Here is a 26627-nt window from a genome sequence, read left to right on the forward strand (position 1 = left end):
CCAGAGTAAGAGTTAAGACCTTAACCAGTAGGCCAGAGTAAGAGTTAAGACCTTAACCATTAGGCCAGTGTAAGAGTCTAAGACCTCAACCATTTGGACAGAGTAAGAGTTAAAACATTAACCATTAGGCCAGAGTAAGAGTTAAGCCTTTAACCAGTAGGCCAGAGTAAGAGTCTAAGAGCTTAACCATTAGGCCAGAGTAAGAGTTATGATCTTAACCAGTAGGCCAGAGCAAGAGTTAAGACCCTAACCATTAGGCCAGAGTAAGACTTAAGACCTTAAACATTGGGCCAGAGTAAGAGTCTAAGATCTTAACCATGAGGCCAGAGTAAGAGTTAAGACCTTAACCATTAGGCCAGAGTAAGAGTCTAAGACCTTAACCATTAGGCCAGAGTAAGAGTTAAGACCTTAACCATTAGTCAATAGTAAGAGTTAAGACCTTAACCATAAGGCCAAAGTAAGAGTCTAAGACCTTAACCATTTGGCCAGAGTAAGAGGTAAGACCTTAACCATTATGCCAGAGTAAGAGTTAAAACCTTAACCATTAGGCCAGAGTAAGAGTTAAAACCTATACCATTAGGCCAGAGTAAGATTTAAGACCTTAACCAGTAGGCCAGAGTAAGAGTTAAGACCTTAACCAGTAGGCCAGAGTAAGAGTTTAAGACCTTAACCATTAGGCCAGAGTAAGAGTTAAAACCTTAACCATTAGGCCAGAGTAAGAGTTAAGACCTTAACCAGTAGGCCAGAGTAAGAGTATAAGACCTTAACCATTAGGTCAGACTAAGAGTTAAGAACTTAGCCATTAGTCCAGAGGAAGAGTTAAGACCTTAACCATTAGTCCAGAATAAGAGTCTAGACCTTAACCATTAGGCCAGAGTAAGAGTCTACGACCTCAACCTTTAGGCCAGAGGAAGAGTTAAGACCTTAACCATTAGGCCAGAGTAAGAGTCTTAGACCTTAACCATTAGGACAGAGTAAGAGTTAAGACCTTAACCAGTAGGCCAGAGTAAGAGTTAAGACCTTAACCATTAGGCCAGTGTAAGAGTCTAAGACCTCAACCATTAGGACAGAGTAAGAGTTAAGACCTTAACCATTAGGCAAGAGTAAGAGTCTAAGACCTTAACCGTTAGGCCATAGTAAGAGTTAAGACCTTACGGATTAGGCCAGAGTAAGAGTCTAGACCTTAACCATTAGGCCAGAGTAAGAGTCTAAGACCTTAACCATTAGGACAGAGTAAGAGTCTAAGACCTTACCCATTAGGCCAGAGCAAGAGTTAAGACCTTAACCAGTAGGCCAGAGTAAGAGTCTAAGACCTTACCCATTAGGCCAGAGTAAGAGTTAAGACCTTAACCATTAGTCAATAGTAAGAGTTTGGGCCTTAACCATTAGGCCAGAGTAAGAATCTGAGACCTTAACCATTAGGCCAGAGTAAGAGTCTAAGACCTTAACCATTAGGTCAGAGTAAGAGTTAAGAACTTAGCCATTAGTCCAGAGGAAGAGTTAAGACCTTAACCATTAGTCCAGAATAAGATTCAAGACCTTAACCATTAGGCCAGAGTAAGAGTCTAAGACCTTAACCATAAGGTCAGAGTAAGAGTTAAGACCTTAACCATTAGGCAAGAGTAAGAGTCTAAGACCTCAACCATTAGGCCAGAGTAAGAGTTAAGACCTTAACCAGTAGGCCAGAGTAAGAGTTAAGACCTTAACCATTATGCCAGAGTGAGAGTCTAAGACCTTAACCATTAGTCCAGAGTAAGAGTTAAGACCTTAACCATTAGGCCAGAGTAAGAGTTAAGACCTTAACCAGTAGGCCAGAGTAAGAGTCTAAGACCTTACCCATTAGGCCAGAGTAAGAGTTAAGACCTTAACCATTAGGCCAGAGTAAGAGTTAAGACCTTAACCATTAGGCAAGAGTAAGAGTCTTAGACCTTAATCATTAGGCCATAGTAAGAGGTAAAACCTTAAGCACTAGGTCAAAGTAAGAGTTCAGACCTTTACCATTAGGCCAGAGTACGAGTCTAAGACCTTAACCAGTAGGCCAGAGTAAGAGTCTGAGACCTTAACCATTAGGCCAGAGCAAGAGTTAAGACCCTAACCATTAGGCCAGAGTAAGACTTAAGACCTTAAACATTGGTCCAGAGTAAGAGTTAAGACCTTAACCATTAGGCCAGAGTAAGAGTTAAGACCTTAAGCATTAGGCCAGAGTAAGAGTCTAGACCTTATCCATTAGACCAGAGTAAGAGTCAAGACCTTAACCATTAGGCCAGAGCAAGAGTTAAGACCCTAACCATTAGGCCAGAGTAAGAGTCTAAGACCTTAACCATTAGGCCAGAGTAAGAGTTAAGACCTTAATCATAAGGCCAGAGTAAGAGTCTAGACCTTAACCATTAGACCAGAGTAAGAGTCAAGACCTTAACCATTAGGCCAGAGTAAGAGTCTAATACCTTAACCATTAGGCCAGAGTAAGAGATAAGACCTTAACCATTAGGCCAGAGTAAGAGTCTAAGACTTTAACCGTTTGGCCAGAGTAAGAGTCTAAAACCTTAACCATTAGGCCAGAGTAAGAGTTAAAACCTTAACCATTAGGCCAGAGTAAGAGTTAAGGTCTTAACCAGTAGGCCAGAGTAAGAGTCTAAGACCTTCACCATTAGGCCAGAGTAAGAGTTAAGACCTTAACCAGTAGGCCAGAGTAGGAGTCTAGACCTTAACCATTTGGCCAGAGTGAGAGTCAAGACCTTAGCCATTAGGCCAGAGTAAGAGTATAACCCCTTAACCATTAGGCCAGAGTAAGACTCAAGACCTTAACCATTAGGCCAGAGTAAGAGTCCAATACCTTAACCATTAGGCCTAAGGAAGAGTTAAGACCTTAACCATTAGGCCAGAGTAAGAGTCTAAAACCTTAACCATTAGGCCAGAGTAAGAGTCTAAGACCTTACCCATTAGGCCAGAGTAAGAGTTAAGACCTTAACCATTAGGCCAGAGTAAGAGTCTAAGACCTTAACCATTAGGCCATAGTAAGAGTTAAGACCTTACGGATTAGGCCAGAGTAAGAGTCTAGACCTTAACCATTAGGCCAGAGTAAGAGTCTAAGACCTTAACCATTAGGACAGAGTAAGAGTCTAAGATCTTACCCATTAGGCCAGAGTAAGACTTAAGACCTTAACCAGTAGGCCAGAGTAAGAGTCTAAGACCTTACCCATTAGGCCAGAGTAACAGTTAAGAACTTAACCATTAGTCAATAGTAAGAGTTAGGACCTTAACCATTAGGCCAGAGTAAGAGTCTAGGACCTTAACCAGTAGGCCAGAGTAAGAGCAAAGACATTAACCAGTAAGCCAGTGTAAGAGTCTAATACCTTAACCATTAGGCCAGAGTAAGAGTTAAGACCTTAACCATTAGGCCAGAGTAAGAGTTAAGACCTTAACCAGTAGGCAAGAGTAAGAGTCTGAGACCTTAACCATTAGGTCAGACTAAGAGTTAAGAACTTAGCCATTAGTCCAGAGGAAGAGTTAAGACCTTAACCATTAGTCCAGAATAAGAGTCTATACCTTAACCATTAGGCCAGAGTAAGAGTCTAAGACCTTAACCATTAGGCCAGAGTAATAGTCTAAGACCTTACCCATTAGGCCAGAGTAAGAGTTAAGACCTTAACCATAAGGTCAGAGTAAGAGTTAAGACCTTAACCATTAGGCAAGAGTAAGAGTCTAAGACCTCAACCATTAGGCCAGAGTAAGAGTTAAAACTTTAACCATTAGGCCAGAGTTAGAGTTAAGACCTTAACCAGTAGGCCAGAGTAAGAGTCTAAGACCTTAACCAGTAGGCCAGAGTAAGAGTTAAGACCTTAACCAGTAGGCCAGAGTAAGAGTTTAAGACCTTAACCATTAGGCCAGAGTAAGAGTTAAAACCTTAACCATTAGACCAGAGTAAGAGTTAAGACCTTAACCAGTAGGCCAGAGTAAGAGTATAAGACCTTAACCATTAGGTCAGACTAAGAGTTAAGAACTTAGCCATTAGTCCAGAGGAAGAGTTAAGACCGTAACCATTAGTCCAGAATAAGAGTCTAGACCTTAACCATTAGGCCAGAGTAAGTCTAAGACCTCAACCTTTAGGCCAGAGGAAGAGTTAAAACTTTAACCATTAGGCCAGAGTAAGAGTTAAGACCTTAATCATAAGGCCAGAGTAAGAGTCTAGACCTTAACCATTAGACCAGAGTAAGAGTCAAGACCTTAACCATTAGGCCAGAGTAAGAGTCTAATACCTTAACCATTAGGCCAGAGTAAGAGTTAAGACCTTAACCAGTAGGCCAGAGTAAGAGTTAAGACCTTAACCATTAGGCCAGTGTAAGAGTCTAAGACCTCAACCATTTGGACAGAGTAAGAGTTAAAACATTAACCATTAGGCCAGAGTAAGAGTTAAGCCTTTAACCAGTAGGCCAGAGTAAGAGTCTAAGAGCTTAACCATTAGGCCAGAGTAAGAGTTATGATCTTAACCAGTAGGCCAGAGCAAGAGTTAAGACCCTAACCATTAGGCCAGAGTAAGACTTAAGACCTTAAACATTGGGCCAGAGTAAGAGTCTAAGATCTTAACCATGAGGCCAGAGTAAGAGTTAAGACCTTAACCATTAGGCCAGAGTAAGAGTCTAAGACCTTAACCATTAGGCCAGAGTAAGAGTTAAGACCTTAACCACTAGTCAATAGTAAGAGTTAAGACCTTAACCATAAGGCCAAAGTAAGAGTCTAAGACCTTAACCATTTGGCCAGAGTAAGAGGTAAGACCTTAACCATTATGCCAGAGTAAGAGTTAAAACCTTAACCATTAGGCCAGAGTAAGAGTTAAAACCTATACCATTAGGCCAGAGTAAGATTTAAGACCTTAACCAGTAGGCCAGAGTAAGAGTCTAAGACCTTAACCATTAGGACAGAGTAAGAGTCTAAGATCTTACCCATTAGGCCAGAGTAAGAGTTAAGACCTTAACCATTAGGCGAGAGTAAGAGTCTAAGACCTTAACCACTAGGCCAGAGTAAGACTTAAGACCTTAAACATTGGGCCAGAGGAAGAGTTAAGACCTTAACCATTAGTCCAGAATAAGAGTCTATACCTTAACCATTAGGCCAGAGTAAGAGTCTAGGACCTTAACCAGTAGGCCAGAGTAAGAGCAAAGACATTAACCAGTAAGCCAGTGTAAGAGTCTAAGACCTTAACCATTAGGCCAGAGTAAGAGTTAAGACCTTAACCATTAGGCCAGAGTAAGAGTTAAGACCTTAACCATTAGGCAAGAGTAAGAGTCTGAGACCTTAACCATTAGGTCAGACTAAGAGTTAAGAACTTAGCCATTAGTCCAGAGGAAGAGTTAAGACCTTAACCATTAGTCCAGAATAAGAGTCTATACCTTAACCATTAGGCCAGAGTAAGAGTCTAAGACCTTAACCATTAGGCCAGAGTAATAGTCTAAGACCTTACCCATTAGGCCAGAGTAAGTGTTAAGACCTTAACCATAAGGTCAGAGTAAGAGTTAAGACCTTAACCATTAGGCAAGAGTAAGAGTCTAAGACCTCAACCATTAGGCCAGAGTAAGAGTTAAAACTGTATCCATTAGGCCAGAGTTAGAGTTAAGACCTTAACCAGTAGGCCAGAGTAAGAGTGTAAGACCTTAACCAGTAGGCCAGAGTAAGAGTTAAGACCTTAACCAGTAGGCCAGAGTAAGAGTTTAAGACCTTAACCATTAGGCCAGAGTAAGAGTTAAAACGTTAACCATTAGGCCAGAGTAAGAGTTAAGACCTTAACCAGTAGGCCAGAGTAAGAGTATAAGACCTTAACCATTAGGTCAGACTAAGAGTTAAGAACTTAGCCATTAGTCCAGAGGAAGAGTTAAGACCTTAACCATTAGTCCAGAATAAGAGTCTAGACCTTAACCATTAGGCCAGAGTAAGAGTCTACGACCTCAACCTTTAGGCCAGAGGAAGAGTTAAAACTTTAATCATTAGGCCAGAGTAAGAGTTAAGACCTTACCCAGTAGGCCAGAGTAAGAGTCTAAGACCTTAACCATTAGGCCAGAGTAAGAGTTAAGACAGTAACCAGTAGGCCAGAGTAAGAGTTAAGACCTTAACCATTAGGCCAGTGTAAGAGTCTAAGACCTCAACCATTAGGACAGAGTAAGAGTTAAAACATTAACCATTAGGCCAGAGTAAGAGTTAAGACTTTAACCAGTAGGCCAGAGTAAGAGTCTAAGACCTTAACCAGTAGGCCAGAGTAAGAGTTTGAGACCTTAACCATTAGGCCAGAGCAAGAGTTAGGACCCTAACCTTTAGGCCAGAGTAAGACTTAAGACCTTACACATTGGGCCAGAGTAAGAGTCTAAGATCTTAACCATTAGGCCAGAGTAAGAGTTAAGACCTTAAGTATTAGGCCAGAGTAAGAGTATAGACCTTAACCATTAGACCAGAGTAAGAGTCAAGACCTTACCCATTAGGCCAGAGTAAGAGTTAAGACCTTAACCATTAGGCCAGAGTAAGAGTCTAAGACCTTAACCATTAGGCCAGAGTAAGAGTTAAGACCTTAACCATTAGTCAATAGTAAGAGTTAAGACCTTAACCATGAGGCCAAAGTAAGAGTCTAAGACCTTAACCATTAGGCCAGAGTAAGAGTTAAGACTTTAACCAGTAGGCCAGAGTAAGAGTCTAAGAGCTTAACCATTAGGCCAGAATAAGAGTTATGATCTTAACCAGTAGGCCAGAGTAAGAGTTAAGACCTTAACCATTAGGCCAGAGTAAGAGTCTAAGACCTTAACCATTAGTCCAGAGTAAGAGTCTAAGACCTTAACCAGTAGGCCAGAGTAAGAGTTAAGACCTTAACCATTATGCCAGAGTGAGAGTCTAAGACCTTAACCATTATTCCAGAGTAAGAGTTAAGACCTTAACCATTAGACCAGAGTAAGAGTTAAGACCTTAACCAGTAGGCCAGAGTAAGAGTCTAAGTCCTTACCCATTAGGCCAGAGTAAGAGTTAAGACCTTAACCATTAGGCCAGAGTAAGAGTCTAAGACCTTAACCATTAGTACAGAGTAAGAGTTAAGACCTTAACCATTAGGCAAGAGTAAGAGTCTTAGACCTTAATCATTAGGCCATAGTAAGAGGTAAAACCTTAAGCACTAGGTCAGAGTAAGAGTCTAGACCTTGACCATTAGGCCAGAGTAAGAGTTAAGACCTTAACAATTAGGCCAGAGTAAGAGTCTAAGACCTTAACCATTAGGCCAGAATAAGAGTTAAGACATTAACCATTAGGCCAGAGTAAGAGTTCAGACCTTTACCATTAGGCCAGAGTATGAGTCTAAGACCTTAACCAGTAGGCCAGAGTAAGAGTCTGAGACCTTAACCATTAGGCCAGAGCAAGAGTTAAGACCCTAACCATTAGGCCAGAGTAAGACTTAAGACCTTAAACATTGGTCCAGAGTAAGAGTTAAGACCTTAACCATTAGGCCAGAGTAAGAGTTAAGACCTTAAGCATTAGGCCAGAGTAAGAGTCTAGACCTTATCCATTAGACCAGAGTAAGAGTCAAGACCTTAACCATTAGGCCAGAGCAAGAGTTAAGACCCTAACCATTAGGCCAGAGTAAGAGTCTAAGACCTTAACCATTAGGCCAGAGTAAGAGTTAAGACCTTAATCATAAGGCCAGAGTAAGAGTCTAGACCTTAACCATTAGACCAGAGTAAGAGTCAAGACCTTAACCATTAGGCCAGAGTAAGAGTCTAATACCTTAACCATTAGGCCAGAGTAAGAGATAAGACCTTAACCATTAGGCCAGAGTAAGAGTCTAAGACTTTAACCGTTTGGCCAGAGTAAGAGTCTAAAACCTTAACCATTAGGCCAGAGTAAGAGTTAAAACCTTAACCATTAGGCCAGAGTAAGAGTTAAGGTCTTAACCAGTAGGCCAGAGTAAGAGTCTAAGACCTTCACCATTAGGCCAGAGTAAGAGTTAAGACCTTAACCAGTAGGCCAGAGTAGGAGTCTAGACCTTAACCATTTGGCCAGAGTGAGAGTCAAGACCTTAGCCATTAGGCCAGAGTAAGAGTATAACCCCTTAACCATTAGGCCAGAGTAAGACTCAAGACCTTAACCATTAGGCCAGAGTAAGAGTCCAATACCTTAACCATTAGGCCTAAGGAAGAGTTAAGACCTTAACCATTAGGCCAGAGTAAGAGTCTAAAACCTTAACCATTAGGCCAGAGTAAGAGTCTAAGACCTTACCCATTAGGCCAGAGTAAGAGTTAAGACCTTAACCATTAGGCCAGAGTAAGAGTCTAAGACCTTAACCATTAGGCCATAGTAAGAGTTAAGACCTTACGGATTAGGCCAGAGTAAGAGTCTAGACCTTAACCATTAGGCCAGAGTAAGAGTCTAAGACCTTAACCATTAGGACAGAGTAAGAGTCTAAGATCTTACCCATTAGGCCAGAGTAAGACTTAAGACCTTAACCAGTAGGCCAGAGTAAGAGTCTAAGACCTTACCCATTAGGCCAGAGTAACAGTTAAGAACTTAACCATTAGTCAATAGTAAGAGTTAGGACCTTAACCATTAGGCCAGAGTAAGAGTCTAGGACCTTAACCAGTAGGCCAGAGTAAGAGCAAAGACATTAACCAGTAAGCCAGTGTAAGAGTCTAAGACCTTAACCATTAGGCCAGAGTAAGAGTTAAGACCTTAACCATTAGGCCAGAGTAAGAGTTAAGACCTTAACCAGTAGGCAAGAGTAAGAGTCTGAGACCTTAACCATTAGGTCAGACTAAGAGTTAAGAACTTAGCCATTAGTCCAGAGGAAGAGTTAAGACCTTAACCATTAGTCCAGAATAAGAGTCTATACCTTAACCATTAGGCCAGAGTAAGAGTCTAAGACCTTAACCATTAGGCCAGAGTAATAGTCTAAGACCTTACCCATTAGGCCAGAGTAAGAGTTAAGACCTTAACCATAAGGTCAGAGTAAGAGTTAAGACCTTAACCATTAGGCAAGAGTAAGAGTCTAAGACCTCAACCATTAGGCCAGAGTAAGAGTTAAAACTTTAACCATTAGGCCAGAGTTAGAGTTAAGACCTTAACCAGTAGGCCAGAGTAAGAGTCTAAGACCTTAACCAGTAGGCCAGAGTAAGAGTTAAGACCTTAACCAGTAGGCCAGAGTAAGAGTTTAAGACCTTAACCATTAGGCCAGAGTAAGAGTTAAAACCTTAACCATTAGACCAGAGTAAGAGTTAAGACCTTAACCAGTAGGCCAGAGTAAGAGTATAAGACCTTAACCATTAGGTCAGACTAAGAGTTAAGAACTTAGCCATTAGTCCAGAGGAAGAGTTAAGACCGTAACCATTAGTCCAGAATAAGAGTCTAGACCTTAACCATTAGGCCAGAGTAAGTCTAAGACCTCAACCTTTAGGCCAGAGGAAGAGTTAAAACTTTAACCATTAGGCCAGAGTAAGAGTTAAGACCTTAATCATAAGGCCAGAGTAAGAGTCTAGACCTTAACCATTAGACCAGAGTAAGAGTCAAGACCTTAACCATTAGGCCAGAGTAAGAGTCTAATACCTTAACCATTAGGCCAGAGTAAGAGTTAAGACCTTAACCAGTAGGCCAGAGTAAGAGTTAAGACCTTAACCATTAGGCCAGTGTAAGAGTCTAAGACCTCAACCATTTGGACAGAGTAAGAGTTAAAACATTAACCATTAGGCCAGAGTAAGAGTTAAGCCTTTAACCAGTAGGCCAGAGTAAGAGTCTAAGAGCTTAACCATTAGGCCAGAGTAAGAGTTATGATCTTAACCAGTAGGCCAGAGCAAGAGTTAAGACCCTAACCATTAGGCCAGAGTAAGACTTAAGACCTTAAACATTGGGCCAGAGTAAGAGTCTAAGATCTTAACCATGAGGCCAGAGTAAGAGTTAAGACCTTAACCATTAGGCCAGAGTAAGAGTCTAAGACCTTAACCATTAGGCCAGAGTAAGAGTTAAGACCTTAACCATTAGTCAATAGTAAGAGTTAAGACCTTAACCATAAGGCCAAAGTAAGAGTCTAAGACCTTAACCATTTGGCCAGAGTAAGAGGTAAGACCTTAACCATTATGCCAGAGTAAGAGTTAAAACCTTAACCATTAGGCCAGAGTAAGAGTTAAAACCTATACCATTAGGCCAGAGTAAGATTTAAGACCTTAACCAGTAGGCCAGAGTAAGAGTCTAAGACCTTAACCATTAGGACAGAGTAAGAGTCTAAGATCTTACCCATTAAGCCAGAGTAAGACTTAAGACCTTAACCAGTAGGCCAGAGTAAGAGTCTAAGACCTTACCCAGTAGGCCAGAGTAACAGTTAAGAACTTAACCATTAGTCAATAGTAAGAGTTAGGACCTTAACCATTAGGCCAGAGTAAGAGTCTAGGACCTTAACCAGTAGGCCAGATTAAGAGCAAAGACATTAACCAGTAAGCCAGTGTAAGAGTCTAAGACCTTAACCATTAGGCCAGAGTAAGAGTTAAGACCTTAACCATTAGGCCAGAGTAAGAGTTAAGACCTTAACCATTAGGCAAGAGTAAGAGTCTGAGACCTTAACCATTAGGTCAGACTAAGAGTTAAGAACTTAGCCTTTAGTCCAGAGGAAGAGTTAAGACCTTAACCATTAGTCCAGAATAAGAGTCTATACCTTAACCATTAGGCCAGAGTAAGAGTCTAAGACCTTAACCATTAGGCCAGAGTAATAGTCTAAGACCTTACCCATTAGGCCAGAGTAAGTGTTAAGACCTTAACCATAAGGTCAGAGTAAGAGTTAAGACCTTAACCATTAGGCAAGAGTAAGAGTCTAAGACCTCAACCATTAGGCCAGAGTAAGAGTTAAAACTGTATCCATTAGGCCAGAGTTAGAGTTAAGACCTTAACCAGTAGGCCAGAGTAAGAGTGTAAGACCTTAACCATTAGGCCAGAGTAAGAGTTAAGACCTTAACCATTAGGCAAGAGTAAGAGTCTTAGACCTTATTCATTAGGCCATAGTAAGAGGTAAAACCTTAAGCACTAGGTCAGAGTAAGAGTCTAGACCTTGACCATTAGGCCAGAGTAAGAGTTAAGACCTTAACAATTAGGCCAGAGTAAGAGTCTAAGACCTTAACCATTAGGCCAGAATAAGAGTTAAGACCTTAACCATTAGGCCAGAGTAAGAGTTCAGACCTTTACCATTAGGCCAGAGTACGAGTCTAAGACCTTAACCAGTAGGCCAGAGTAAGAGTCTGAGACCTTAACCATTAGGCCAGAGCAAGAGTTAAGACCCTAACCATTAGGCCAGAGTAAGACTTAAGACCTTAAACATTGGTCCAGAGTAAGAGTTAAGACCTTAACCATTAGGCCAGAGTAAGAGTTAAGACCTTAAGCATTAGGCCAGAGTAAGAGTCTAGACCTTATCCATTAGACCAGAGTAAGAGTCAAGACCTTAACCATTAGGCCAGAGCAAGAGTTAAGACCCTAACCATTAGGCCAGAGTAAGAGTCTAAGACCTTAACCATTAGGCCAGAGTAAGAGTTAAGACCTTAATCATAAGGCCAGAGTAAGAGTCTAGACCTTAACCATTAGACCAGAGTAAGAGTCAAGACCTTAACCATTAGGCCAGAGTAAGAGTCTAATACCTTAACCATTAGGCCAGAGTAAGAGATAAGACCTTAACCATTAGGCCAGAGTAAGAGTCTAAGACTTTAACCGTTTGGCCAGAGTAAGAGTCTAAAACCTTAACCATTAGGCCAGAGTAAGAATTAAAACCTTAACCATTAGGCCAGAGTAAGAGTTAAGGTCTTAACCAGTAGGCCAGAGTAAGAGTCTAAGACCTTCACCATTAGGCCAGAGTAAGAGTTAAGACCTTAACCAGTAGGCCAGAGTAGGAGTCTAGACCTTAACCATTTGGCCAGAGTGAGAGTCAAGACCTTAGCCATTAGGCCAGAGTAAGAGTATAACCCCTTAACCATTAGGCCAGAGTAAGACTCAAGACCTTAACCATTAGGCCAGAGTAAGAGTCCAATACCTTAACCATTAGGCCTAAGGAAGAGTTAAGACCTTAACCATTAGGCCAGAGTAAGAGTCTAAAACCTTAACCATTAGGCCAGAGTAAGAGTCTAAGACCTTACCCATTAGGCCAGAGTAAGAGTTAAGACCTTAACCATTAGGCCAGAGTAAGAGTCTAAGACCTTAACCATTAGGCCATAGTAAGAGTTAAGACCTTACGGATTAGGCCAGAGTAAGAGTCTAGACCTTAACCATTAGGCCAGAGTAAGAGTCTAAGACCTTAACCATTAGGACAGAGTAAGAGTCTAAGATCTTACCCATTAGGCCAGAGTAAGACTTAAGACCTTAACCAGTAGGCCAGAGTAAGAGTCTAAGACCTTACCCATTAGGCCAGAGTAACAGTTAAGAACTTAACCATTAGTCAATAGTAAGAGTTAGGACCTTAACCATTAGGCCAGAGTAAGAGTCTAGGACCTTAACCAGTAGGCCAGAGTAAGAGCAAAGACATTAACCAGTAAGCCAGTGTAAGAGTCTAAGACCTTAACCATTAGGCCAGAGTAAGAGTTAAGACCTTAACCATTAGGCCTGAGTAAGAGTTAAGACCTTAACCAGTAGGCAAGAGTAAGAGTCTGAGACCTTAACCATTAGGTCAGACTAAGAGTTAAGAACTTAGCCATTAGTCCAGAGGAAGAGTTAAGACCTTAACCATTAGTCCAGAATAAGAGTCTATACCTTAACCATTAGGCCAGAGTAAGAGTCTAAGACCTTAACCATTAGGCCAGAGTAATAGTCTAAGACCTTACCCATTAGGCCAGAGTAAGAGTTAAGACCTTAACCATAAGGTCAGAGTAAGAGTTAAGACCTTAACCATTAGGCAAGAGTAAGAGTCTAAGACCTCAACCATTAGGCCAGAGTAAGAGTTAAAACTTTAACCATTAGGCCAGAGTTAGAGTTAAGACCTTAACCAGTAGGCCAGAGTAAGAGTCTAAGACCTTAACCAGTAGGCCAGAGTAAGAGTTAAGACCTTAACCAGTAGGCCAGAGTAAGAGTTTAAGACCTTAACCATTAGGCCAGAGTAAGAGTTAAAACCTTAACCATTAGACCAGAGTAAGAGTTAAGACCTTAACCAGTAGGCCAGAGTAAGAGTATAAGACCTTAACCATTAGGTCAGACTAAGAGTTAAGAACTTAGCCATTAGTCCAGAGGAAGAGTTAAGACCGTAACCATTAGTCCAGAATAAGAGTCTAGACCTTAACCATTAGGCCAGAGTAAGTCTAAGACCTCAACCTTTAGGCCAGAGGAAGAGTTAAAACTTTAACCATTAGGCCAGAGTAAGAGTTAAGACCTTAATCATAAGGCCAGAGTAAGAGTCTAGACCTTAACCATTAGACCAGAGTAAGAGTCAAGACCTTAACCATTAGGCCAGAGTAAGAGTCTAATACCTTAACCATTAGGCCAGAGTAAGAGTTAAGACCTTAACCAGTAGGCCAGAGTAAGAGTTAAGACCTTAACCATTAGGCCAGTGTAAGAGTCTAAGACCTCAACCATTTGGACAGAGTAAGAGTTAAAACATTAACCATTAGGCCAGAGTAAGAGTTAAGCCTTTAACCAGTAGGCCAGAGTAAGAGTCTAAGAGCTTAACCATTAGGCCAGAGTAAGAGTTATGATCTTAACCAGTAGGCCAGAGCAAGAGTTAAGACCCTAACCATTAGGCCAGAGTAAGACTTAAGACCTTAAACATTGGGCCAGAGTAAGAGTCTAAGATCTTAACCATGAGGCCAGAGTAAGAGTTAAGACCTTAACCATTAGGCCAGAGTAAGAGTCTAAGACCTTAACCATTAGGCCAGAGTAAGAGTTAAGACCTTAACCATTAGTCAATAGTAAGAGTTAAGACCTTAACCATAAGGCCAAAGTAAGAGTCTAAGACCTTAACCATTTGGCCAGAGTAAGAGGTAAGACCTTAACCATTATGCCAGAGTAAGAGTTAAAACCTTAACCATTAGGCCAGAGTAAGAGTTAAAACCTATACCATTAGGCCAGAGTAAGATTTAAGACCTTAACCAGTAGGCCAGAGTAAGAGTCTAAGACCTTAACCATTAGGACAGAGTAAGAGTCTAAGATCTTACCCATTAGGCCAGAGTAAGAGTTAAGACCTTAACCATTAGGCGAGAGTAAGAGTCTAAGACATTAACCACTAGGCCAGAGTAAGACTTAAGACCTTAAACATTGGGCCAGAGGAAGAGTTAAGACCTTAACCATTAGTCCAGAATAAGAGTCTATACCTTAACCATTAGGCCAGAGTAAGAGTCTAGGACCTTAACCAGTAGGCCAGAGTAAGAGCAAAGACATTAACCAGTAAGCCAGTGTAAGAGTCTAAGACCTTAACCATTAGGCCAGAGTAAGAGTTAAGACCTTAACCATTAGGCCAGAGTAAGAGTTAAGACCTTAACCATTAGGCAAGAGTAAGAGTCTGAGACCTTAACCATTAGGTCAGACTAAGAGTTAAGAACTTAGCCATTAGTCCAGAGGAAGAGTTAAGACCTTAACCATTAGTCCAGAATAAGAGTCTATACCTTAACCATTAGGCCAGAGTAAGAGTCTAAGACCTTAACCATTAGGCCAGAGTAATAGTCTAAGACCTTACCCATTAGGCCAGAGTAAGTGTTAAGACCTTAACCATAAGGTCAGAGTAAGAGTTAAGACCTTAACCATTAGGCAAGAGTAAGAGTCTAAGACCTCAACCATTAGGCCAGAGTAAGAGTTAAAACTGTATCCATTAGGCCAGAGTTAGAGTTAAGACCTTAACCAGTAGGCCAGAGTAAGAGTGTAAGACCTTAACCAGTAGGCCAGAGTAAGAGTTAAGACCTTAACCAGTAGGCCAGAGTAAGAGTTTAAGACCTTAACCATTAGGCCAGAGTAAGAGTTAAAACGTTAACCATTAGGCCAGAGTAAGAGTTAAGACCTTAACCAGTAGGCCAGAGTAAGAGTATAAGACCTTAACCATTAGGTCAGACTAAGAGTTAAGAACTTAGCCATTAGTCCAGAGGAAGAGTTAAGACCTTAACCATTAGTCCAGAATAAGAGTCTAGACCTTAACCATTAGGCCAGAGTAAGAGTCTACGACCTCAACCTTTAGGCCAGAGGAAGAGTTAAAACTTTAACCATTAGGCCAGAGTAAGAGTTAAGACCTTAACCAGTAGGCCAGAGTAAGAGTCTAAGACCTTAACCATTAGGCCAGAGTAAGAGTTAAGACATTAACCAGTAGGCCAGAGTAAGAGTCTAAGACCTTAACCAGTAGGCCAGAGTAAGAGTTAAGACCTTAACCAGTAGGCCAGAGTAAGAGTTTAAGACCTTAACCATTAGGCCAGAGTAAGAGTTAAAACCTTAACCATTAGACCAGAGTAAGAGTTAAGACCTTAACCAGTAGGCCAGAGTAAGAGTATAAGACCTTAACCATTAGGTCAGACTAAGAGTTAAGAACTTAGCCATTAGTCCAGAGGAAGAGTTAAGACCGTAACCATTAGTCCAGAATAAGAGTCTAGACCTTAACCATTAGGCCAGAGTAAGTCTAAGACCTTAACCTTTAGGCCAGAGGAAGAGTTAAAACTTTAACCATTAGGCCAGAGTAAGAGTTAAGACCTTAATCATAAGGCCAGAGTAAGAGTCTAGACCTTAACCATTAGACCAGAGTAAGAGTCAAGACCTTAACCATTAGGCCAGAGTAAGAGTCTAATACCTTAACCATTAGGCCAGAGTAAGAGTTAAGACCTTAACCAGTAGGCCAGAGTAAGAGTTAAGACCTTAACCATTATTCCAGAGTAAGAGTTAAGACCTTAACCATTAGACCAGAGTAAGAGTTAAGACCTTAACCAGTAGGCCAGAGTAAGAGTCTAAGACCTTACCCATTAGGCCAGAGTAAGAGTTAAGACCTTAACCATTAGGCCAGAGTAAGAGTCTAAGACCTTAACCATTAGTACAGAGTAAGAGTTAAGACCTTAACCATTAGGCAAGAGTAAGAGTCTTAGACCTTAATCATTAGGCCATAGTAAGAGGTAAAACCTTAAGCACTAGGTCAGAGTAAGAGTCTAGACCTTGACCATTAGGCCAGAGTAAGAGTTAAGACCTTAACAATTAGGCCAGAGTAAGAGTCTAAGACCTTAACCATTAGGCCAGAATAAGAGTTAAGACCTTAACCATTAGGCCAGAGTAAGAGTTCAGACCTTTACCATTAGGCCAGAGTATGAGTCTAAGACCTTAACCAGTAGGCCAGAGTAAGAGTCTGAGACCTTAACCATTAGGCCAGAGCAAGAGTTAAGACCCTAACCATTAGGCCAGAGTAAGACTTAAGACCTTAAACATTGGTCCAGAGTAAGAGTTAAGACCTTAACCATTAGGCCAGAGTAAGAGTTAAGACCTTAGGCATTAGGCCAGAGTAAGAGTCTAGACCTTATCCATTAGACCAGAGTAAGAGTCAAGACCTTAACCATTAGGCCAGAGCAAGAGTTAAGACCCTAACCATTAGGCCAGAGTAAGAGTCTAAGACCTTAACCATTAGGCCAGAGTAAGAGTTAAGACCTTAATCATAAGGCCAGAGTAAGAGTCTAGACCTTAACCATTAGACCAGAGTAAGAGTCAAGACCTTAACCATTAGGCCAGAGTAAGAGTCTAATACCTTAACCATTAGGCCAGAGTAAGAGATAAGACCTTAACCATTAGGCCAGAGTAAGAGTCTAAGACTTTAACCGTTTGGCCAGAGTAAGAGTCTAAAACCTTAACCATTAGGCCAGAGTAAGAGTTAAAACCTTAACCATTAGGCCAGAGTAAGAGTTAAGGTCTTAACCAGTAGGCCAGAGTAAGAGTCTAAGACCTTCACCATTAGGCCAGAGTAAGAGTTAAGACCTTAACCAGTAGGCCAGAGTAGGAGTCTAGACCTTAACCATTTGGCCAGAGTGAGAGTCAAGACCTTAGCCATTAGGCCAGAGTAAGAGTTTAACCCCTTAACCATTAGGCCAGAGTAAGACTCAAGACCTTAACCATTAGGCCAGAGTAAGAGTCCAATACCTTAACCATTAGGCCTAAGGAAGAGTTAAGACCTTAACCATTAGGCCAGAGTAAGAGTCTAAAACCTTAACCATTAGGCCAGAGTAAGAGTCTAAGACCTTACCCATTAGGCCAGAGTAAGAGTTAAGACCTTAACCATTAGGCCAGAGTAAGAGTCTAAGACCTTAACCATTAGGCCATAGTAAGAGTTAAGACCTTACGGATTAGGCCAGAGTAAGAGTCTAGACCTTAACCATTAGGCCAGAGTAAGAGTCTAAGACCTTAACCATTAGGACAGAGTAAGAGTCTAAGATCTTACCCATTAGGCCAGAGTAAGACTTAAGACCTTAACCAGTAGGCCAGAGTAAGAGTCTAAGACCTTACCCATTAGGCCAGAGTAACAGTTAAGAACTTAACCATTAGTCAATAGTAAGAGTTAGGACCTTAACCATTAGGCCAGAGTAAGAGTCTAGGACCTTAACCAGTAGGCCAGAGTAAGAGCAAAGACATTAACCAGTAAGCCAGTGTAAGAGTCTAAGACCTTAACCATTAGGCCAGAGTAAGAGTTAAGACCTTAACCATTAGGCCAGAGTAAGAGTTAAGACCTTAACCAGTAGGCAAGAGTAAGAGTCTGAGACCTTAACCATTAGGTCAGACTAAGAGTTAAGAACTTAGCCATTAGTCCAGAGGAAGAGTTAAGACCTTAACCATTAGTCCAGAATAAGAGTCTATACCTTAACCATTAGGCCAGAGTAAGAGTCTAAGACCTTAACCATTAGGCCAGAGTAATAGTCTAAGACCTTACCCATTAGGCCAGAGTAAGAGTTAAGACCTTAACCATAAGGTCAGAGTAAGAGTTAAGACCTTAACCATTAGGCAAGAGTAAGAGTCTAAGACCTCAACCATTAGGCCAGAGTAAGAGTTAAAACTTTAACCATTAGGCCAGAGTTAGAGTTAAGACCTTAACCAGTAGGCCAGAGTAAGAGTCTAAGACCTTAACCAGTAGGCCAGAGTAAGAGTTAAGACCTTAACCAGTAGGCCAGAGTAAGAGTTTAAGACCTTAACCATTAGGCCAGAGTAAGAGTTAAAACCTTAACCATTAGACCAGAGTAAGAGTTAAGACCTTAACCAGTAGGCCAGAGTAAGAGTATAAGACCTTAACCATTAGGTCAGACTAAGAGTTAAGAACTTAGCCATTAGTCCAGAGGAAGAGTTAAGACCGTAACCATTAGTCCAGAATAAGAGTCTAGACCTTAACCATTAGGCCAGAGTAAGTCTAAGACCTCAACCTTTAGGCCAGAGGAAGAGTTAAAACTTTAACCATTAGGCCAGAGTAAGAGTTAAGACCTTAATCATAAGGCCAGAGTAAGAGTCTAGACCTTAACCATTAGACCAGAGTAAGAGTCAAGACCTTAACCATTAGGCCAGAGTAAGAGTCTAATACCTTAACCATTAGGCCAGAGTAAGAGTTAAGACCTTAACCAGTAGGCCAGAGTAAGAGTTAAGACCTTAACCATTAGGCCAGTGTAAGAGTCTAAGACCTCAACCATTTGGACAGAGTAAGAGTTAAAACATTAACCATTAGGCCAGAGTAAGAGTTAAGCCTTTAACCAGTAGGCCAGAGTAAGAGTCTAAGAGCTTAACCATTAGGCCAGAGTAAGAGTTATGATCTTAACCAGTAGGCCAGAGCAAGAGTTAAGACCCTAACCATTAGGCCAGAGTAAGACTTAAGACCTTAAACATTGGGCCAGAGTAAGAGTCTAAGATCTTAACCATGAGGCCAGAGTAAGAGTTAAGACCTTAACCATTAGGCCAGAGTAAGAGTCTAAGACCTTAACCATTAGGCCAGAGTAAGAGTTAAGACCTTAACCATTAGTCAATAGTAAGAGTTAAGACCTTAACCATAAGGCCAAAGTAAGAGTCTAAGACCTTAACCATTTGGCCAGAGTAAGAGGTAAGACCTTAACCATTATGCCAGAGTAAGAGTTAAAACCTTAACCATTAGGCCAGAGTAAGAGTTAAAACCTATACCATTAGGCCAGAGTAAGATTTAAGACCTTAACCAGTAGGCCAGAGTAAGAGTCTAAGACCTTAACCATTAGGACAGAGTAAGAGTCTAAGATCTTACCCATTAAGCCAGAGTAAGACTTAAGACCTTAACCAGTAGGCCAGAGTAAGAGTCTAAGACCTTACCCAGTAGGCCAGAGTAACAGTTAAGAACTTAACCATTAGTCAATAGTAAGAGTTAGGACCTTAACCATTAGGCCAGAGTAAGAGTCTAGGACCTTAACCAGTAGGCCAGATTAAGAGCAAAGACATTAACCAGTAAGCCAGTGTAAGAGTCTAAGACCTTAACCATTAGGCCAGAGTAAGAGTTAAGACCTTAACCATTAGGCCAGAGTAAGAGTTAAGACCTTAACCATTAGGCAAGAGTAAGAGTCTGAGACCTTAACCATTAGGTCAGACTAAGAGTTAAGAACTTAGCCTTTAGTCCAGAGGAAGAGTTAAGACCTTAACCATTAGTCCAGAATAAGAGTCTATACCTTAACCATTAGGCCAGAGTAAGAGTCTAAGACCTTAACCATTAGGCCAGAGTAATAGTCTAAGACCTTACCCATTAGGCCAGAGTAAGTGTTAAGACCTTAACCATAAGGTCAGAGTAAGAGTTAAGACCTTAACCATTAGGCAAGAGTAAGAGTCTAAGACCTCAACCATTAGGCCAGAGTAAGAGTTAAAACTGTATCCATTAGGCCAGAGTTAGAGTTAAGACCTTAACCAGTAGGCCAGAGTAAGAGTGTAAGACCTTAACCATTAGGCCAGAGTAAGAGTTAAGACCTTAACCATTAGGCAAGAGTAAGAGTCTTAGACCTTATTCATTAGGCCATAGTAAGAGGTAAAACCTTAAGCACTAGGTCAGAGTAAGAGTCTAGACCTTGACCATTAGGCCAGAGTAAGAGTTAAGACCTTAACAATTAGGCCAGAGTAAGAGTCTAAGACCTTAACCATTAGGCCAGAATAAGAGTTAAGACCTTAACCATTAGGCCAGAGTAAGAGTTCAGACCTTTACCATTAGGCCAGAGTACGAGTCTAAGACCTTAACCAGTAGGCCAGAGTAAGAGTCTGAGACCTTAACCATTAGGCCAGAGCAAGAGTTAAGACCCTAACCATTAGGCCAGAGTAAGACTTAAGACCTTAAACATTGGTCCAGAGTAAGAGTTAAGACCTTAACCATTAGGCCAGAGTAAGAGTTAAGACCTTAAGCATTAGGCCAGAGTAAGAGTCTAGACCTTATCCATTAGACCAGAGTAAGAGTCAAGACCTTAACCATTAGGCCAGAGCAAGAGTTAAGACCCTAACCATTAGGCCAGAGTAAGAGTCTAAGACCTTAACCATTAGGCCAGAGTAAGAGTTAAGACCTTAATCATAAGGCCAGAGTAAGAGTCTAGACCTTAACCATTAGACCAGAGTAAGAGTCAAGACCTTAACCATTAGGCCAGAGTAAGAGTCTAATACCTTAACCATTAGGCCAGAGTAAGAGATAAGACCTTAACCATTAGGCCAGAGTAAGAGTCTAAGACTTTAACCGTTTGGCCAGAGTAAGAGTCTAAAACCTTAACCATTAGGCCAGAGTAAGAATTAAAACCTTAACCATTAGGCCAGAGTAAGAGTTAAGGTCTTAACCAGTAGGCCAGAGTAAGAGTCTAAGACCTTCACCATTAGGCCAGAGTAAGAGTTAAGACCTTAACCAGTAGGCCAGAGTAGGAGTCTAGACCTTAACCATTTGGCCAGAGTGAGAGTCAAGACCTTAGCCATTAGGCCAGAGTAAGAGTATAACCCCTTAACCATTAGGCCAGAGTAAGACTCAAGACCTTAACCATTAGGCCAGAGTAAGAGTCCAATACCTTAACCATTAGGCCTAAGGAAGAGTTAAGACCTTAACCATTAGGCCAGAGTAAGAGTCTAAGACCTTAACCATTAGGCCATAGTAAGAGTTAAGACCTTACGGATTAGGCCAGAGTAAGAGTCTAGACCTTAACCATTAGGCCAGAGTAAGAGTCTAAGACCTTAACCATTAGGACAGAGTAAGAGTCTAAGATCTTACCCATTAGGCCAGAGTAAGACTTAAGACCTTAACCAGTAGGCCAGAGTAAGAGTCTAAGACCTTACCCATTAGGCCAGAGTAACAGTTAAGAACTTAACCATTAGTCAATAGTAAGAGTTAGGACCTTAACCATTAGGCCAGAGTAAGAGTCTAGGACCTTAACCAGTAGGCCAGAGTAAGAGCAAAGACATTAACCAGTAAGCCAGTGTAAGAGTCTAAGACCTTAACCATTAGGCCAGAGTAAGAGTTAAGACCTTAACCATTAGGCCTGAGTAAGAGTTAAGACCTTAACCAGCCCAGTAGGCAAGAGTAAGAGTCTGAGACCTTAACCATTAGGTCAGACTAAGAGTTAAGAACTTAGCCATTAGTCCAGAGGAAGAGTTAAGACCTTAACCATTAGTCCAGAATAAGAGTCTATACCTTAACAATTAGGCCAGAGTAAGAGTCTAAGACCTTAACCATTAGGCCAGAGTAATAGTCTAAGACCTTACCCATTAGGCCAGAGTAAGAGTTAAGACCTTAACCATAAGGTCAGAGTAAGAGTTAAGACCTTAACCATTAGGCAAGAGTAAGAGTCTAAGACCTCAACCATTAGGCCAGAGTAAGAGTTAAAACTTTAACCATTAGGCCAGAGTTAGAGTTAAGACCTTAACCAGTAGGCCAGAGTAAGAGTCTAAGACCTTAACCAGTAGGCCAGAGTAAGAGTTAAGACCTTAACCAGTAGGCCAGAGTAAGAGTTTAAGACCTTAACCATTAGGCCAGAGTAAGAGTTAAAACCTTAACCATTAGACCAGAGTAAGAGTTAAGACCTTAACCAGTAGGCCAGAGTAAGAGTATAAGACCTTAACCATTAGGTCAGACTAAGAGTTAAGAACTTAGCCATTAGTCCAGAGGAAGAGTTAAGACCGTAACCATTAGTCCAGAATAAGAGTCTAGACCTTAACCATTAGGCCAGAGTAAGTCTAAGACCTCAACCTTTAGGCCAGAGGAAGAGTTAAAACTTTAACCATTAGGCCAGAGTAAGAGTTAAGACCTTAATCATAAGGCCAGAGTAAGAGTCTAGACCTTAACCATTAGACCAGAGTAAGAGTCAAGACCTTAACCATTAGGCCAGAGTAAGAGTCTAATACCTTAACCATTAGGCCAGAGTAAGAGTTAAGACCTTAACCAGTAGGCCAGAGTAAGAGTTAAGACCTTAACCATTAGGCCAGTGTAAGAGTCTAAGACCTCAACCATTTGGACAGAGTAAGAGTTAAAACATTAACCATTAGGCCAGAGTAAGAGTTAAGCCTTTAACCAGTAGGCCAGAGTAAGAGTCTAAGAGCTTAACCATTAGGCCAGAGTAAGAGTTATGATCTTAACCAGTAGGCCAGAGCAAGAGTTAAGACCCTAACCATTAGGCCAGAGTAAGACTTAAGACCTTAAACATTGGGCCAGAGTAAGAGTCTAAGATCTTAACCATGAGGCCAGAGTAAGAGTTAAGACCTTAACCATTAGGCCAGAGTAAGAGTCTAAGACCTTAACCATTAGGCCAGAGTAAGAGTTAAGACCTTAACCATTAGTCAATAGTAAGAGTTAAGACCTTAACCATAAGGCCAAAGTAAGAGTCTAAGACCTTAACCATTTGGCCAGAGTAAGAGGTAAGACCTTAACCATTATGCCAGAGTAAGAGTTAAAACCTTAACCATTAGGCCAGAGTAAGAGTTAAAACCTATACCATTAGGCCAGAGTAAGATTTAAGACCTTAACCAGTAGGCCAGAGTAAGAGTCTAAGACCTTAACCATTAGGACAGAGTAAGAGTCTAAGATCTTACCCATTAGGCCAGAGTAAGAGTTAAGACCTTAACCATTAGGCGAGAGTAAGAGTCTAAGACATTAACCACTAGGCCAGAGTAAGACTTAAGACCTTAAACATTGGGCCAGAGGAAGAGTTAAGACCTTAACCATTAGTCCAGAATAAGAGTCTATACCTTAACCATTAGGCCAGAGTAAGAGTCTAGGACCTTAACCAGTAGGCCAGAGTAAGAGCAAAGACATTAACCAGTAAGCCAGTGTAAGAGTCTAAGACCTTAACCATTAGGCCAGAGTAAGAGTTAAGACCTTAACCATTAGGCCAGAGTAAGAGTTAAGACCTTAACCATTAGGCAAGAGTAAGAGTCTGAGACCTTAACCATTAGGTCAGACTAAGAGTTAAGAACTTAGCCATTAGTCCAGAGGAAGAGTTAAGACCTTAACCATTAGTCCAGAATAAGAGTCTATACCTTAACCATTAGGCCAGAGTAAGAGTCTAAGACCTTAACCATTAGGCCAGAGTAATAGTCTAAGACCTTACCCATTAGGCCAGAGTAAGTGTTAAGACCTTAACCATAAGGTCAGAGTAAGAGTTAAGACCTTAACCATTAGGCAAGAGTAAGAGTCTAAGACCTCAACCATTAGGCCAGAGTAAGAGTTAAAACTGTATCCATTAGGCCAGAGTTAGAGTTAAGACCTTAACCAGTAGGCCAGAGTAAGAGTGTAAGACCTTAACCAGTAGGCCAGAGTAAGAGTTAAGACCTTAACCAGTAGGCCAGAGTAAGAGTTTAAGACCTTAACCATTAGGCCAGAGTAAGAGTTAAAACGTTAACCATTAGGCCAGAGTAAGAGTTAAGACCTTAACCAGTAGGCCAGAGTAAGAGTATAAGACCTTAACCATTAGGTCAGACTAAGAGTTAAGAACTTAGCCATTAGTCCAGAGGAAGAGTTAAGACCTTAACCATTAGTCCAGAATAAGAGTCTAGACCTTAACCATTAGGCCAGAGTAAGAGTCTACGACCTCAACCTTTAGGCCAGAGGAAGAGTTAAAACTTTAACCATTAGGCCAGAGTAAGAGTTAAGACCTTAACCAGTAGGCCAGAGTAAGAGTCTAAGACCTTAACCATTAGGCCAGAGTAAGAGTTAAGACATTAACCAGTAGGCCAGAGTAAGAGTCTAAGACCTTAACCAGTAGGCCAGAGTAAGAGTTAAGACCTTAACCAGTAGGCCAGAGTAAGAGTTTAAGACCTTAACCATTAGGCCAGAGTAAGAGTTAAAACCTTAACCATTAGACCAGAGTAAGAGTTAAGACCTTAACCAGTAGGCCAGAGTAAGAGTATAAGACCTTAACCATTAGGTCAGACTAAGAGTTAAGAACTTAGCCATTAGTCCAGAGGAAGAGTTAAGACCGTAACCATTAGTCCAGAATAAGAGTCTAGACCTTAACCATTAGGCCAGAGTAAGTCTAAGACCTTAACCTTTAGGCCAGAGGAAGAGTTAAAACTTTAACCATTAGGCCAGAGTAAGAGTTAAGACCTTAATCATAAGGCCAGAGTAAGAGTCTAGACCTTAACCATTAGACCAGAGTAAGAGTCAAGACCTTAACCATTAGGCCAGAGTAAGAGTCTAATACCTTAACCATTAGGCCAGAGTAAGAGTTAAGACCTTAACCAGTAGGCCAGAGTAAGAGTTAAGACCTTAACCATTATTCCAGAGTAAGAGTTAAGACCTTAACCATTAGACCAGAGTAAGAGTTAAGACCTTAACCAGTAGGCCAGAGTAAGAGTCTAAGACCTTACCCATTAGGCCAGAGTAAGAGTTAAGACCTTAACCATTAGGCCAGAGTAAGAGTCTAAGACCTTAACCATTAGTACAGAGTAAGAGTTAAGACCTTAACCATTAGGCAAGAGTAAGAGTCTTAGACCTTAATCATTAGGCCATAGTAAGAGGTAAAACCTTAAGCACTAGGTCAGAGTAAGAGTCTAGACCTTGACCATTAGGCCAGAGTAAGAGTTAAGACCTTAACAATTAGGCCAGAGTAAGAGTCTAAGACCTTAACCATTAGGCCAGAATAAGAGTTAAGACCTTAACCATTAGGCCAGAGTAAGAGTTCAGACCTTTACCATTAGGCCAGAGTATGAGTCTAAGACCTTAACCAGTAGGCCAGAGTAAGAGTCTGAGACCTTAACCATTAGGCCAGAGCAAGAGTTAAGACCCTAACCATTAGGCCAGAGTAAGACTTAAGACCTTAAACATTGGTCCAGAGTAAGAGTTAAGACCTTAACCATTAGGCCAGAGTAAGAGTTAAGACCTTAGGCATTAGGCCAGAGTAAGAGTCTAGACCTTATCCATTAGACCAGAGTAAGAGTCAAGACCTTAACCATTAGGCCAGAGCAAGAGTTAAGACCCTAACCATTAGGCCAGAGTAAGAGTCTAAGACCTTAACCATTAGGCCAGAGTAAGAGTTAAGACCTTAATCATAAGGCCAGAGTAAGAGTCTAGACCTTAACCATTAGACCAGAGTAAGAGTCAAGACCTTAACCATTAGGCCAGAGTAAGAGTCTAATACCTTAACCATTAGGCCAGAGTAAGAGATAAGACCTTAACCATTAGGCCAGAGTAAGAGTCTAAGACTTTAACCGTTTGGCCAGAGTAAGAGTCTAAAACCTTAACCATTAGGCCAGAGTAAGAGTTAAAACCTTAACCATTAGGCCAGAGTAAGAGTTAAGGTCTTAACCAGTAGGCCAGAGTAAGAGTCTAAGACCTTCACCATTAGGCCAGAGTAAGAGTTAAGACCTTAACCAGTAGGCCAGAGTAGGAGTCTAGACCTTAACCATTTGGCCAGAGTGAGAGTCAAGACCTTAGCCATTAGGCCAGAGTAAGAGTATAACCCCTTAACCATTAGGCCAGAGTAAGACTCAAGACCTTAACCATTAGGCCAGAGTAAGAGTCCAATACCTTAACCATTAGGCCTAAGGAAGGGTTAAGACCTTAACCATTAGGCCAGAGTAAGAGTCTAAAACCTTAACCATTAGGCCAGAGTAAGAGTCTAAGACCGTACCCATTAGGCCAGAGTAAGAGTTAAGACCTTAACCATTAGGCCAGAGTAAGAGTCTAAGACCTTAACCATTAGGCCATAGTAAGAGTTAAGACCTTACGGATTAGGCCAGAGTAAGAGTCTAGACCTTAACCATTAGGCCAGAGTAAGAGTCTAAGACCTTAACCATTAGGACAGAGTAAGAGTCTAAGATCTTACCCATTAGGCCAGAGTAAGACTTAAGACCTTAACCAGTAGGCCAGAGTAAGAGTCTAAGACCTTACCCATTAGGCCAGAGTAACAGTTAAGAACTTAACCATTAGTCAATAGTAAGAGTTAGGACCTTAACCATTAGGCCAGAGTAAGAGTCTAGGACCTTAACCAGTAGGCCAGAGTAAGAGCAAAGACATTAACCAGTAAGCCAGTGTAAGAGTCTAAGACCTTAACCATTAGGCCAGAGTAAGAGTTAAGACCTTAACCATTAGGCCAGAGTAAGAGTTAAGACCTTAACCAGTAGGCAAGAGTAAGAGTCTGAGACCTTAACCATTAGGTCAGACTAAGAGTTAAGAACTTAGCCATTAGTCCAGAGGAAGAGTTAAGACCTTAACCATTAGTCCAGAATAAGAGTCTATACCTTAACCATTAGGCCAGAGTAAG

Source organism: Triturus cristatus, chromosome 12, assembly GCF_964204655.1.
Source record: "Triturus cristatus chromosome 12, aTriCri1.1, whole genome shotgun sequence".
In the NCBI taxonomy this organism is placed as follows: domain Eukaryota; kingdom Metazoa; phylum Chordata; class Amphibia; order Caudata; family Salamandridae; genus Triturus; species Triturus cristatus.